The sequence below is a fragment of the Macrosteles quadrilineatus genome, unplaced genomic scaffold, assembly GCF_028750875.1.
Source record: "Macrosteles quadrilineatus isolate MER2022 unplaced genomic scaffold, UCM_ALF_1.0 Scaffold_6__1_contigs__length_79288215, whole genome shotgun sequence".
Taxonomy (NCBI): Eukaryota; Metazoa; Arthropoda; class Insecta; order Hemiptera; family Cicadellidae; genus Macrosteles; species Macrosteles quadrilineatus.
This window is the reverse complement of record NW_026542599.1, coordinates 15,975,295-15,990,552: the sequence shown is the minus strand read 5'-3', so window position 1 is coordinate 15,990,552 and position 15,258 is coordinate 15,975,295. Positions and strand designations below refer to the sequence as shown.

General features: G+C 30.2%; 1 protein-coding gene across 4 annotated transcripts in view; it reads left to right on the top strand.

Annotated features, from left to right (window-relative positions):
- The window catches only part of LOC128996268 (hemicentin-2), a 420,963-nt gene that overhangs the window by 320,404 nt on the left and 85,301 nt on the right, over positions 1 to 15,258 (top strand). The gene's annotated exons all lie outside the window — the stretch shown is intronic.

The window sequence follows — 15,258 nt, the reverse complement described above, 5'->3', positions numbered from 1 at the left end:
GTTACTTCGTTACATTTCTCATTAGAAAGAATATTTAAGTTTGTCCTACACATACTTGCAAAATGATTTGACTTTTTGCATTTACTACAGATTTTACCCCAAGCTGGACATTGTTGTTTTCCATGACTACCACCACATCTGTAACATTTAAAACATCTTTTACCTGTTTGGTCCTCCTCCAACTTACGTGTCCCAGCAAAGGTTTTAGTTACTTGATGAACTTCTTTCTTCTCATCATGAATATTTGTAATTTGAAGTACTTCTTTCTTCTCATTGATTTCATTCATATTTTGTTCAGTTAACTCCATCGTTTTGCAGGTTTCTATTACCTTTTCCAATTTTAGATCTTCTCTCAAAAGTTTTTCTTGGACATTTTTTGAACTTAATCCCAGTATTATCTGAGCTCTCAACAGTTTTTCCTCTTGTTCTTCAAATTTACATGGTTTGACTAAATTTTTTAGGTCCGAATAGAATTTATTAAATGGTTCATCTTGTTGCTGCTTTCTTTTGAAAAACTTATAAATATCCATGATTTCATTCCTTCTTGGCGTGCAATACTTCTCTAGTGTCTCTAATATCGTTTTTACTGTTTCTGGTTCATCTTGTTTGAAATCTTTATAAATTTTCAATGCTTCTTTTCCTAGTAGGTTTTTAAGCCTTGCTGCTTGTATAGAGTTAGGTTTCTTTTCGGTTTCAGTGGCTATAAAATATATCTCCACTTCTTCTTTAAATGTCCTAAAATTTTCCTCCAAGTTGCCTTCAAGGCTTAGGATATCCGGTTTGTTAAATTCCATTTCTGTGTATATTCTTCTGATATTATTCTTAATCAAATCTTTACCGACTGCGCCATGTTTAATTTGATAAAAAGTAAAAAGTATTTTTTAACATTCAAGTTGTTTCTCTTTATTCTATAACTGTTTACAATCAATATCATTGCTTAATTATTATTGACAACATATGTTAAACAAATTATTTTAAACAAAGACTTTTAAGTAAGTAATATACAAACAGTGTTGACGTACCAAATCTTACTGATTTATCTGTTGTCGTTTCAAAAATATTTATCTGTCTTCGGACTTTATTACCACCTTGTATAATATATATATGCTTATAAATAAAAAAAATGTTAAAATACAACAAAATAACATCTTTAATAGTAATTTTATTTACCAATTATTACAATTTTAAACACAAAATATTTTTTTAATCCCAGAAATGTAGTGAGATAGTGAACCCTATCGTTATATTGGTCATTACAGACTCTCGTTATAAATGATGTGCACATGTGCGGTTTGGTTATGCCAGCGCTGAATAATTTACAGCGTTCATTAAAAGCAGCCTCGGTTCTCCATACTCGATCCATTAATATTATATTTTGATTTTGAATTCTCCTCAATAATACAAAACGTTTTCGCAATTTAAATCCATACTAGTGTACCTGCTGCTCAAATTCGAGCAATTGCGAAGTACTACAGGTATTATTTTAAAACGAATAACAGTCATAATTTTCAATTACTTTAAAGTATCGACTCAAAGATATTGGAAATATTCACGATGTACATAACAGTTTGATAAAATCAACATTGCTTGTAAATATCATAATATTTCTAACGGTGGTAGTGTTTTTTAGTATTTTGTACAATTGTTTCCCATTCATAGCCGCATTAGGTTGCGCATTATAACAATTTTAAATTCTAAATAACATTATTTTTATTTCTTCTACTTGGTGGTGTTCTATGACTTTCATATGTTTCCATAGTTTGCAAATAGGCTCTTTCAATGATTGTCAAGCAATGTGGTACGGTGTTAATTCAGTTTTCTTTTTATCATATCAAATTGTCCAGAATGTCTCGCTTTTTTCCATTGTAATATTTACGCCAACACAAATTCTAGTATAATAGTAAATATTTAATTTTAATCAAATCAGTAAATGTTTGTAGTATAGCTCACGTTTCCATTAATTACAACTAAAATACTAACAGAAATTAAATTATAGAAATGATCATGATGTAAACAAATTAGTTCTTCATAAATATAACATGGGAAATTTATAAGCCACTAGGGCAGAGCCCAAAGGGCTTGTTCAAAAATGTAAGGTCAGTTTGCAAATATACATACTTAGTCGAATATTTCGGTATATAGTATGTGGGGTTACATCTTAAAACTAAAAAGCCTTATTGTTTACAAAGATTTATGTTTTGTATTGATAATATATAGATAGATTTTTTTTACTAACTAGTTTTCTAAACATACTGGTAACATGCTGGTATATTGTATTATTTGGGATGGTTTCAGTTTACACAGATTATAATATATAAAACAACATTATTACACAATCGGGTTAAAATATTATGCAAAAAACGTAGTATGTGACTTAAGTGCATGATAGAAAGTGGGTAAGAGTTATGCTAATATGTAGCAGATATATATAGCAGATTATCTTTAGATCGAAAATAATTTAAACTACTTACTTAATAGCTTACATAAGAATAATACGATTAAACCAATCATCACATGAAATCTATTATATGTTTTGTTTACCATTTCTCGTATAATATTTTGGATTTCGTATAAATTACTATTGAATTCAAAATCACAAATATTTCAGGATGTGTACGTTCTTTGTTTTGTCCCGACACAATTTAATTTTGTTCTAAGCTTACTTGTAGAGTAACCTAATTCCTTGTTTGCTCTACATTTAAGTTTACAATGTCATAAACACCAGACTTCAAATTTCTGTTTACTCCAGAAACATGAAGTTTCAAATGCCACACTACTTTTACCAAATACAAATACTCTTGTTTTATATTTTAGGTAATCGTAATTCAAAAATGAATGTAGTTTGTTATTATAATGTAGACAAAGTATATGTAGCCATGCCTATATATTTTATTATATATAACTTATTCAGTTAATTCCTTGTAGTTTATCCCACAAGTAAAAAAAAAACACATTTTAAAATGTTTTTTGTTCTAATTTTCAATGGTAATTCTGTTATCAAGTTTTAATTTTAAATAGGCAACTATATCTAGTTTGCGATTTATATTCGAATATAACGTATCGTATATAAATTTAGTTACGCTCAATATATTGTTATTTATAGAAATGCATTCAACATCTGTATTAAATTTTCACTCAACTATATCACTCCATTTAACATTTTGGTATTAATTTGGTAATTGCTACATAATTTCAACAGTCAAGAAATATTTTAATATAAGTAGGACAGTCTTATGAATGGGAAAAGGAATACAACAACAGTATTGTACAATATATGTTTTTTGGGGTGTTTATACGTGATTGATTTTAGAACTGGTGTTTTACCAGACTATATTATACAATGTAAACTGGTATATGGGTGCTGCATATAAACATAATATTATCTGACATCGTATGTGAGGATTAAAATCAGTGCCAGGAATAGTATTGTACATGTTCAACTGCCTTTAGAATATGTAAATACATTTGAATAAATCTAATCTAATAAGAACCACAACTAAACATAAATTTAGGTATTTTCTTTAAGTTTTCTTATCAACGCTAACAAGTGTTTGTTTGGCTATTCCATAATAAATTTATAATCGAATTTAAAAAGAAAATATTCACTGATCCTGAATACGAAATGTAAATAAAAATGGGACTATAGATACGTGTAATATTTGATACGAAATGAATTGGTAATGTTCTACTTTATTTTTAATATCGCATAAAAGATATTTCGTTTTCACAGATCTAGAATTCAGAAGGATCTTATATTTCAAAGAATATAATGTAAGCACACCAATGGCAATTTCTACGCGATTTCATCTGTATCAAGTCAGATATGTTCTTTCAAACTTATATCATTGACTGTTTCGCTGTCCGTATACCTTTAAGTCAAAATTTGTTCAAGTTGAAACGTGCATTAATAAGTATTTTCTTATTAGTATTTCAAATAATTGATCGTCTAGACTGACGATGATAGGTTAATCAACCTATTTAACAGCAGGGTTTAAGCCTGGATCATAATGACTAAAAGCTTGTGATAAATATATATATATATTTGTAAGTGTTACATAACTTTCCCAATTACGGAACACAACTTAAAGTTTAGCTAATTTAGATGAGAAATTTTTTTATAATTCTTAACATTTAAATAATTATTAATATATACACAATCAAAACATGTTATCGTAATTTTTCAGAGATTAAATGTCAATATTTTTAGTTTAGATTATAAGCAAGCTGAAAGTAACCAGCCTACGAAATACATTTATGAAAATAGACTGTAATAATTAAAAGAAATATTTGTTTAGGTTTGCTTGAAAAAATTCACCCTAATTAAAAAGTAATAAAATAAATTTAGGACCGACGGTCTAGTACAATGCAACCCGATGCCGCTTTAAGATCATATATTTGGTTTCCCTTTACCAAACCGTATTTACGTGGGGTCTGTTTGATGCCACAATATGATTGGTATTATCAACAGTATCCAGTGTTGCCAACTCACAGGAGTTCTAATACTGGACACTACATAGCTTTGTGTAGTGTTATTATCCAGTGTGATCGTGTTTAACAAACACAGATCAGGTCGTGTGTGTGAGGTAAAGGTCTGCTTTTGGCATATCGTTTACTACATGTTAAGAACAGATGTTTAGGTATAAACATTTAGTTTTATGTTATTTTTCAGCTTTTGGAATTATGCTTAATACGTTTTGAGATGGGATCTTTTGGTAAAAACATTTTTCTTTAATAAGATTTTTCAGCTTTTGGGATATTGTTTGCTACAAGTTCAGATAGGATATTTAGGTATAAACATTTGTACATATTTAATTTTTTCAGGTTTTTTATTTTATTTTTATTAAATGTTTAGGCTTTTGGAATATCGTTTACAACGTGTTGAATAAGGGTCTTTTGGTATAAACATTTGTTTTTATTAGATTTTTCTGCTTTTATCATGTTGTTTACAACGTGTTTTAAAAGGGTATTTAGGTATATCAATTTGTTTGTAATAGAATTTTCTCGGCTTTTGACTTATCATTTAGTACAAGTCGAGAAATGATCTTTGGGTATAACAATTTGTTTTATTTGGATTTTTTCGACTTATTTTTCGGCATATTGTTTACTAGGTATTGAGAAATCATAATAGGGTATACACATTTGTTTTCATATGATCTTTTCCAACATACAATTTTTCATATCTATATAATAGGCAATCATGTTCTTTAAAACCTTATTTCTCAGCTCTTTCAACCATTTTAAAACCACAGCGGAAAGAGGTTAACTTATGGTATTTTTGTTAAATACATATTTCATAGTAACAATAAAACATGCATTTAACATTAGTATTGTTTTATTTTTATTCTCTATTCTTACCCCAAATCTGCAATGTTTAAAATCTTTTCTTGAACTATTTGTCGATACAGCACACAAAAGTGCCGATTGAACTGTCATCCATTGGAGAACTATAAAAGTAACGGTTGTTGTTATTGTTATAACTTCACGATATAACAATCGTGTCAATGGTAGTAACTGTCGTTATACAATATGCTGTTAGAAGTCACGTTCAATATATATAACTGTTCCTTTGATAGTATTACGTGTCAATATCCAAACTCCTGATCATAAATTGTTTACACATATCGAAACGGCACCTCATACAAAAAATTTGCGACATGAAACAAGTATTACGATTGTTTTATCAAGCACACAATATATTTTTTACGTAAATAATATTTTAAGGTTACAGTTGATTTGGTACATATTTTGATTATAAATAAAGAAATCCGAGTAAAAACAGTGCACTTTTATTCCTATTATAGCTATCATATTATTACAATAACTAAAGAAACGTTATTAACTAGTTTTACAAAAATTAATACTAATTTCATGAAACTATGATAAGAATACAGGTTTTTCAATTTAGTGGTTGTACTAATTTATAACAGTTTTGAAAGATTTATTACAAAACAAAGCCATTAGGAGTTATAGCCCATAAACCCCTTTATGTTTCCGTATAAAAGCCATCTCCCATCTGAGTGAGTTTTATTTCCAGAAGAGCTAAATAAAATACAGATATTTCACTGTAATATGTTAAACTGATATTTTACATGACGTTATCTTCAAGTATAGTTTGAATACGGTAATGTTATGTATAAGGCTATATAGTGTTTTTTTTTATACACAAAATTTAAGTATATTATTATAATCTCATAATAGTAGAACTCAGTGTAATTTTATTGCATTTACCATATAAACACTAATAGAAAATATTATAGAATAGTTTGGTAACTGATACGTATATTATCCTTGAACTATTTCATTTTTTCAGCTTAGAGGTCAGATCCTCCCCAAAAATACTAACACATGTTAAAGATTGTAGAAAATTTAACCTTACCTAACACAACGGACGGTTCAATTCATTTCAAATACTAGTATTTACAATAAATCGACGTTCAATTTTTTTCTAGATAATACTTTTTATAGCACATCAGTAGTTCATACTTTCCAGATTCTATTACAGCGATTTTTAATAATCTAATCTTCTTACCTAATATCATAGCCTACATGATTAGCCGCTATTTTACACGTGACATACTAGTATTGAAGTAATAAAATAATAAATACAGGGATTTGTTATTACATTTATAAACAATAAAGTAATAAATGTCGTAAAAAACTACAGGTAGTATTTACTTATTTGAGTGAATAACATGAACCAAACAGTAAAGGTAATACTTGAATGTCCAGGCTAGCATTATGTGAGTGATATCGGATGCTACGATTTCCCTAGTGGGCGCATGTTTGACGAGGCGGATCTTTGATATCATAGCCATGCATGGTTAACTCAACCGTTCTGGTTGTTTGAAATCTCAGTACGTTTAAGTCTATATCCATCGATTTATTTATCAGTATAGCCTTTAAATGTGATTTATTTTGTTAATTTTGTAATTTTTAAGGATTGGACACATTTATTATTTTACAATTTTAGTTAATAAAGTTATTATACATATTGGGTAAAAATAGGTGTTGTTTATGCAAATATGTATATAGGACATTTTATTACTAAGTATCAAAAACTTAAAAAGTTCGAATAGTTTATATTACACTACTGACATGGAAAAGCTGCATTATGTTCATATTATAAATCATTAAAGCTAAAGGTTTCAACATTTGTTTTAAGAAAGTAAAAACTACTGTTTTGTTATGTATATAAATACAACTATAACTTTTTATTTTAAGTCATAGAGTAGGTGGATATATTCATGACGGTAAAATAGAATTGGAACACAATTGTATTCTATTTTTGATCATAATTTAAGATAAGCTTGTCTAAAAAACTATATTTTTGATTTGTCTATCAATAATTATTGGACTGGGACGGTTGGTGTCGTCCTGTAATCCAACTACTAGGAGGTCACGAACTGTGGATATTCATAGGAATGCACTGTAGATGTGATACTCCCTGGCGTAGATTAACGCACAATTGATTACTACGACTATCCGCAGTACTATCCTGAAAATTAGACCAATTCGTAAGTACCAAGGCAAAAATGTGGTTTGGATTCCACTATAAACTGAAGTTCCCTTATCGCGCCACTCATCCTACACTCATCTCTATTCATACTTGGCTTAAAATACCTACTTTGTATGGTCGCCATTTTATATAACAGTATTAACAGTAACAGTATTAACAGTAATGCAAACTGGTATTATAAAGAAACATTGTTCTACTAGCTTTTTCGTCATAGTTTTTAAATTAATTATAATAACACTTTTAGCGATGATAATGCAAATAAGCATAAATCATTATTTTATACAACATACAATTACATCAGAATTAGTTTATTACCTTTTTCTTAGGTTCTTATTTGTTTTGACTTATTTCCTTATCTTTTACATTATCATGTTCATTTACGAGTTATACAAAATAATACTGTTACGATCCACGTGTAATAGAAACTCTTTTATAACAAACCAGTATTAATAGTTTTTCACCTAGGGCAAGCGGTCAGTCCCTCCTCATTGCCCTTTGGTGACCCTAACGAGCTCTTCAGACTTATGGGTAATAATCTTTTATGTGGTAACCGTAAAGGGCACCCACGTAAAGGACATTTATTTTTTACGGTGATATTGACGAAATACTAAAAGTTTAATTTCACATTTGTTACTGTAAAACAATTTTATGATTATCACACCGTTTCATTGCTACTGCACGAGACTTAGCAAGGAAAGAATAATATCACTTAAAATATAAATATTATTTTCTAGTGTTTCTTTCTTGTATCTTATTTATTTGTTTATAAAATGCTTTTATTGACATCAATTATTTTACTAAACCCATATAATTAATTTATAAATTATTGCTTTTCATGATAAGCCCCTAAATAATATTTTAATACACATTTTAATAAAATAGAGTACATTTAGGGTAATATATTTTGATCATAAACTAATCTTTCATAAAACTGAAACATACAGGGACAATAAATCGATAAAGTCTAGCTCACATTTATGCTGTAAAAGCAATATTTGTAACTTAGCGAAAGACAATATAGCACCATTGAATTATTAACAGAAACCAATTCAGTTGTAGAAATGCGTGAATATCTATTTTATACACAATTGGAGTGAAATTAAACTCAATGTGATGGCAGTATGCTACTTAAATATGTCAATTTATTTACGATGAAACCCCTTTAAATAAGAGATACATCGTTATTTAAATGGGTCTAATAAAAAAATAATTTTCCTGATTTAAGGGTTAAATTAAATGAATGCAGAATAAAATGTAAGAAGATTATAGCTTACATTATTGTAATGCTTGCAAATTTAATTTGTTTTTCTAACAAAAACACGTCTTATTACAAGATGGGGGGAATTTTCACATCGTTATAAAAGTCAATACAGACTCTCATTATAAATTATTTTCACATGCGCGGTTTGGGTATGCGAGTACTGAATAATTTACTACATCCATTAAACTAGCTTAGGATTAGCATATCCTGTAGCAACGATGCATTTTTTTCCGGGGTTTTATAATTTTGTTAGAGACCACATGAAAGAGTTTTGCAAATATTTAAACACGTTCTGTATCGCCAATAATGCATGCCTTTAACTATTATTATTTTAATTAACGCGAAATTGTTTATTTTTAGTGATAAAATTATACTTTGTGTTTTAAAAATAACGAAATAATAATTATGTACCACATTTTAACATGATATTTTTGGCATGGGTACAGTAGTCAATTTTTTTGTAGCGTTTGATGAAATATTAATTTTGTTACTGGTTCTAAACGTGTATAACAACACTGTTAAAACTAACTAGTAAATTTGTGTACTTTAAATTTAGTTACCAGATCCAGATGAGGATGGTATGGCAAAATGAACTTTATGTATATTAATTTATAACATATCAGACATACGAAAAATCTTATTGTGTAATAGAGCAACTTAATCCAAGACTTATTAGCTTTTAAGTTTGCCCTACATTGCTTTAATACATGTTGATATACAGAAAATAATAAAAAAGCCCCCAGTCTCTCTAAAGCCTTATTGGCTAGCTCTAAAATAAAGATTAAACATGATTGTCCAGGATAGCATTATTATGTGAAGGGTTTTGGAAGCTACGATTTCCATAGTGGGCAAACGTGGAATAAGGTGGAACTATGTTACCACAGATATCCGGGGTAAACTTGCGTTTTATATTTATTTTGAATTAAACGGCGTATTTTTTTATAAGCTTGTTAGTGTACCTTGCCCATATCATGACTAAGTTTATTTAGTATGCAGATAACTATGATTTTAAAATAATTAGTTTCGAGGTAACAAAACGAAAAAGAAACCGTTCACAAATATGTTCGTAAACCTAAATCATAGTATAAAAAAGATTTCGAAATTAGCCCTTATAATATTCAAACTTTTGTAGCCTGGAGGCTGAAGGCTGGAGTAAGGTCATTAAAAAAACTGAACCGTACGTTTACTTGACGACTGTCCGTTGTAGAAAATGTCAGTAATAGAGGAAACGTAGCCTTGTAATTGGTTCTGCCTCCAGGCTTAGATAATAGCCTCTCTACAGACACTTGAGTGGAAACTGATGCAGGGATATTTAAATCATTAGAGTGATTATTAAGTCAAAATTAGATCTTGAAAAATTCTTTTTACAAAATTAACCAATGCGTTAGAAATATTTTTTGTGGTTTTTACAGCCTCCTTGGTACACTATTGGCATGAGCAGATTATGGGAACGGGGTTTTTATATGGTAAAAACTAGTTTTTGTTTCGTTTAGACCTTTAAAACATAATATCAAATTTTTCTTACCCATCTCTTGAGTTAAAACATTTAATGATGTAAATATTTTATTACGGAGGAAAGACGCAGCCTTGTAATTATATTCCTTCATATAATGGCTTCTCTGTAGAAACTTAAGTATAAACCAATTTAGTGATATTTTAGTCTTGAAAGTGGAAACTAATTAAACGACATTTATTTATAAACATTTCATATTTTTTATTAAGGAGCTACTACAAGTATATTAAACGAGCATATCACAATATTAGAAAAAATGACTTAACTAAGACAAATTGATCATGTTTAATCGACTTAAAAAATGATTTTAATTTAATGACCCATTCATTGTTATATGGTAAAAAAAAACCAAGTAACGAAAAGGATGTATTTTTCAAAATATGAATATAGTTGAATGATTCATAAAAACTAAAGGAATTCAGCACAGAAATGCTATTGTATTCAAGAAGTATGTCTCCAGCAACAGACTATATTACACCATTACTCTGCTTTATAAGCACGCCTATATTTTAGTCATCTAATTTTCTCAGAAAACGTTATTCATTCCTTGGTCTTGATAACATTAATACATTTAAAAAACTGGTCGAGCATGTATTTAATTATTTTTTTTTAGTGTATATTATATTCGTATTTCCCGTCTTATTTATATTTTTTTTACAAACTCCACATGAAGGAGTAGAAAAAATTCTTGACCTCTAGATGTGCTACTTAAAAAAAAAAAAAAAAAACTGCTGTAGTCGTCTTACTACTTGGAATTGTTTTGAAAGAAAACATGTAATCTAAGCCTACATTAGATCATTTAGACGTTCCAGTGACTATTCCATAATAAACTATAAGTAAAGTGGGCTAATTAATAACCAAAGACGCTAAAAAATATGAAGTTACGTTTGAATTGGTGACGTTTTTACCCTAACTACCACCCTTATTCCGGCTTTTATTAATCCAATAGCATTGATTACAAACAATTAGTACACGTTCGATAGTGTTTGGTCTATAAACGCTTCAATGTTCCATACGGCTGTAAACTGACTTTATAAAATAAATAGCAACTTGTTCAGTGTATGATAACAAAATCTATGTTTCATATGAATATTTACTTAAAAATATTTTAAAGTAAGTGAAGGTGAACATATTTACTATTTAATTTAATTTACAGGCAACTAAACCACCATTGTTCTGATAACATATAATGTACCCAGAACGAAATTTGTTTCAGTCAGATAAGCATTTACAGTTAACAATGTTCCATAATACGGAAATGTAACTGTCTTTTACAACGAAACCACAGTAAATTCTGTCTGAATAACACGATTTGAGGAATATAAGAGGCTTGAGGATATCCCCTTTATTATTTCTGTAACACCTCTTGCTATTTTCTTTTCAATTACCAAAATCCTCAAAATTTACAAATTGGACATTGCTAAGATTTTGGTTATTGATATAAATTGCCAAAATTATATGACAATGATTTCAATAACTAAAGTGTTTCGAAAATACCTAAATTTTTCAACAATCTACTGCTTAAGGGACTTTGTATCAAATCATTGCTGTTTATTTTGAAACTAATATAAATAAAACTGCGATGTTAATCAAATTTATGCTCAATATATTGTTTTAGCATACCTAACTATTTCAAGTGCTGGCATGTCTTTTTAATGCAGATTTTGTTTATGACATGATAAAATATGATACATGTTGCATGTTAAAAAATTAATGAACCCTCATTGAAGTATTCAAGATTAATATCCATTAATCTTGAATACTTCAATGATCCGTTTGTGGCAATAAATTATATAAGTTTAAACTTTAGACGAAAACACAAGTTATTTAAGATTTCCAAGGTTAACTAATTTTATTTTTCAGGTTAGTAAGCTGTTGAATCCAGAAGTCGACTACTAGGCTGGTAAGGTAAAGACCTGTCACATTATTTCTGTAAAATACCAATACTTATTGGATTATTATGTTTTAGCTTATAAATAATTGTAGAATATGGTTTGGAAATAATTCAAATCGTATCAGATTATTATTTATAATGACAAGTGAATAAGTCCGGAAAACCTACATGCAAATTGAAAACATCAACTATTGTTTTAATAGCAAAAAATGTTCAATGCGATTGAATAAAAAAAAACCTCATATTGTGTAAGTATTTACGCTACAAATATTTTGTTTAATTTTCAAGAAAATCTTGATTATAGTTTTCTTTTTCGTCACTACCAACAACTTACAAATTAAAACCAATACAGGATATTTTTTATATTGATCCTTTTACTTCGTTTATTCATTTAGGAGTCTATAAATCTAAGTAACGTGACCTACACTATAAATTAGTAATCTATCTACGATATTAGCGTTTATTTATATATTTGATCTGTAAGTGCAACAATCTGTTAAATTTATCTTCAGAATGTATTAACAGGTTTCCGATGTTTTATTAATATTAAAAGTACATCCGAATTGCATAATTATGACGTTTATATTGTATTTTCGTACTAAATACAAAGTCCACGTATAGACAAAAAATGTTTAAGTTCATAACTAAGATATGTTCAAGTATTGTGTTATTATCTTTTATAATATTTCATCATAGTCATATTGTATTAAATGTAATCAAAAACTTCGTAACCTATAACTGTGTTATCTGCTATATACTATTTACATAGTTAAATACAAAAATATACATCGAACGTAAATTTGCACTATCTTAATTAAATTAGAGTTAGATGAACTATTTGAAAAATAGTAACTTTTAAAATTAAATTTTTTATACCTAGTCAATTTTTTTGATTTAACGCATAAATTTGGATTATGTAAAATTACCTTTTCAAGAAGAAGCAACACAGAGTATTTGTTAGTGTCTTCTAACCAATTAACCAAGTTCCTGTATTCAATACAATATCAAATTATTGAATGACCTGCATCGGTTATTGTATCTCACTAAGCAATTGTTATTAGTGAAACTGTGTTTAATTATTTAGCTAATAATTACCTCCTATTATGTACGGTTACAATTCCTAATAGTGTAAATATCATGTTAAGAAAATGTTAATTGTATTATTGAAAGAGTACCTGGGGACCGAGCTTTGCTCGGGGAAAATTATTAGTTTACTCTGAAAAATATTGCAGATACATTGATCCACTCCCAATCTCCACACTGCTCACCTTCACTACTTACTTTACCACTCCCTACGTCGTGGACCTGTTTGCCCTCCTTCCCTATACCATTTTAGAATTGCAGAGCAGATACATAAATACCACAGACAGTTTCCACACTCTGTACTGCTAGCCTTACTACTTCCTACACCATTTCCTACGTCATGGACCTGTTTCCTCCCTTCTCGTAGCATTTTAGGATTGTAGATACCTTAATGTAATTCCCATAAACAGTTCCCAGACTCCAACTGCTCACCTTTACTAATTCCTTCACCACTTCCTACGTCGCGGACCTGTTTCTCTCCCTTCCAACGGCATTTTAGGATTGCAGATACCCTAATATAATCATCATTGACAGTTCCAACACTCCGGGCTGCTTGCCTTTACTACTTCCTTCACCTCTTCCTACGTCGCAGACCTGTTTCCCTCCATTCCCATAGCATTTTAAGATTGTAGATACCTTAATCTAATCGTCATAAACATTTCCCACACTCCGGACTGCTCACCTTTACTAATTCCTTCACCTCTTCCTACGTCGCAGACCTGTTTCCCTCCATTCCCATAGCATTTTAAGATTGTAGATACCTTAATCTAATCGTCATAAACAGTTTCCACACTCCAGACTGCTCGCCTTTACTACTTCCTTCACCACTTCCTACGTCGCGGACCTGATTCCCTCCCTTCCCATAGAATTTTAGGATTGTAGATAACTTGATCTAATCGTTATTAACAGTTCCCACACTCCAGACTGCTTACCTTTACTACTTCCTTCACCACTTCCTACGTCGTGAACCTGTTTCCCTCCCTTCCCATAGCATTTTAGGATTGCAGATTCTTTAATCTAATCGTCATAAACAGTTTTCACACTCCAGACTGCTCGCCTTTACTACTTCCTTCACCACTTCCTACGTCGCGGACCTGTTTCCGTCCATTTCCATAGCATTTTAGGATTGTAGATTCCTTAATCTAATCGTCATAAACAGTTTTCACACTCCAGACTGCTCGCCTTTACTACTTCCTTCACCACTTCCTACGTCGCGGACCTCTAACCATCCCTACCCATAGGATTTTAGGATTGCAGATTCCTTAATCTAATCGTCATAAACAGTTTCCACACTTCAGACTGCTCTCCCTTACTACTTCCTTCACCACTTCCTACGTCGCGGACCTGATTCCCTCCCTTCCCATAGCATTTTAGGATTGTAGATAACTTGATCTAATCGTTATTAACAATTCCCACACTCCGGACTGCTCACCCTTACTACTCCCTTCACCACTCCCTATGTCGTAGACCTGTTTGCCCTCCTTCCTTATACTATTTTAGAATTGCAGATACATAAATGCCACAGACGGTTCCCACACTCTGCACTGCTAGCCTTACAACTTCTTCCCCATTTCCTACGTCATGGACCTGTTTTCCTCCCTTCCCATTACATTTTAGGATTTCAGATACCTTAATTTAATCGTCATAAACAGTTCCCACACTCCAGAGTGCTCGCCTTCACTACTTCCTTCACCGATTCCTATGTCGTGGACCTGTTTTTCTCCCTTTCCATAGCATTTAAGGATTGCAGATACCGTAATCTAATCGTCATAAACAGATCCCCAATTCCACACTGCTACCCTTGACTAAAGAATCGAGTAATCTTCAGCATAATCTTTGCTCAATAGTAACAACTGATGTTTTTCCTTTTGTACTGTATTTTGTTTTGCTAGTATACTGTGGATAGACAAATTACACGTTTTGTTTACTTTTTCCTTGTTATTTAATTCAGCCAACATGGTTACCTAGCAACCCATAAGACTAATGTAAAA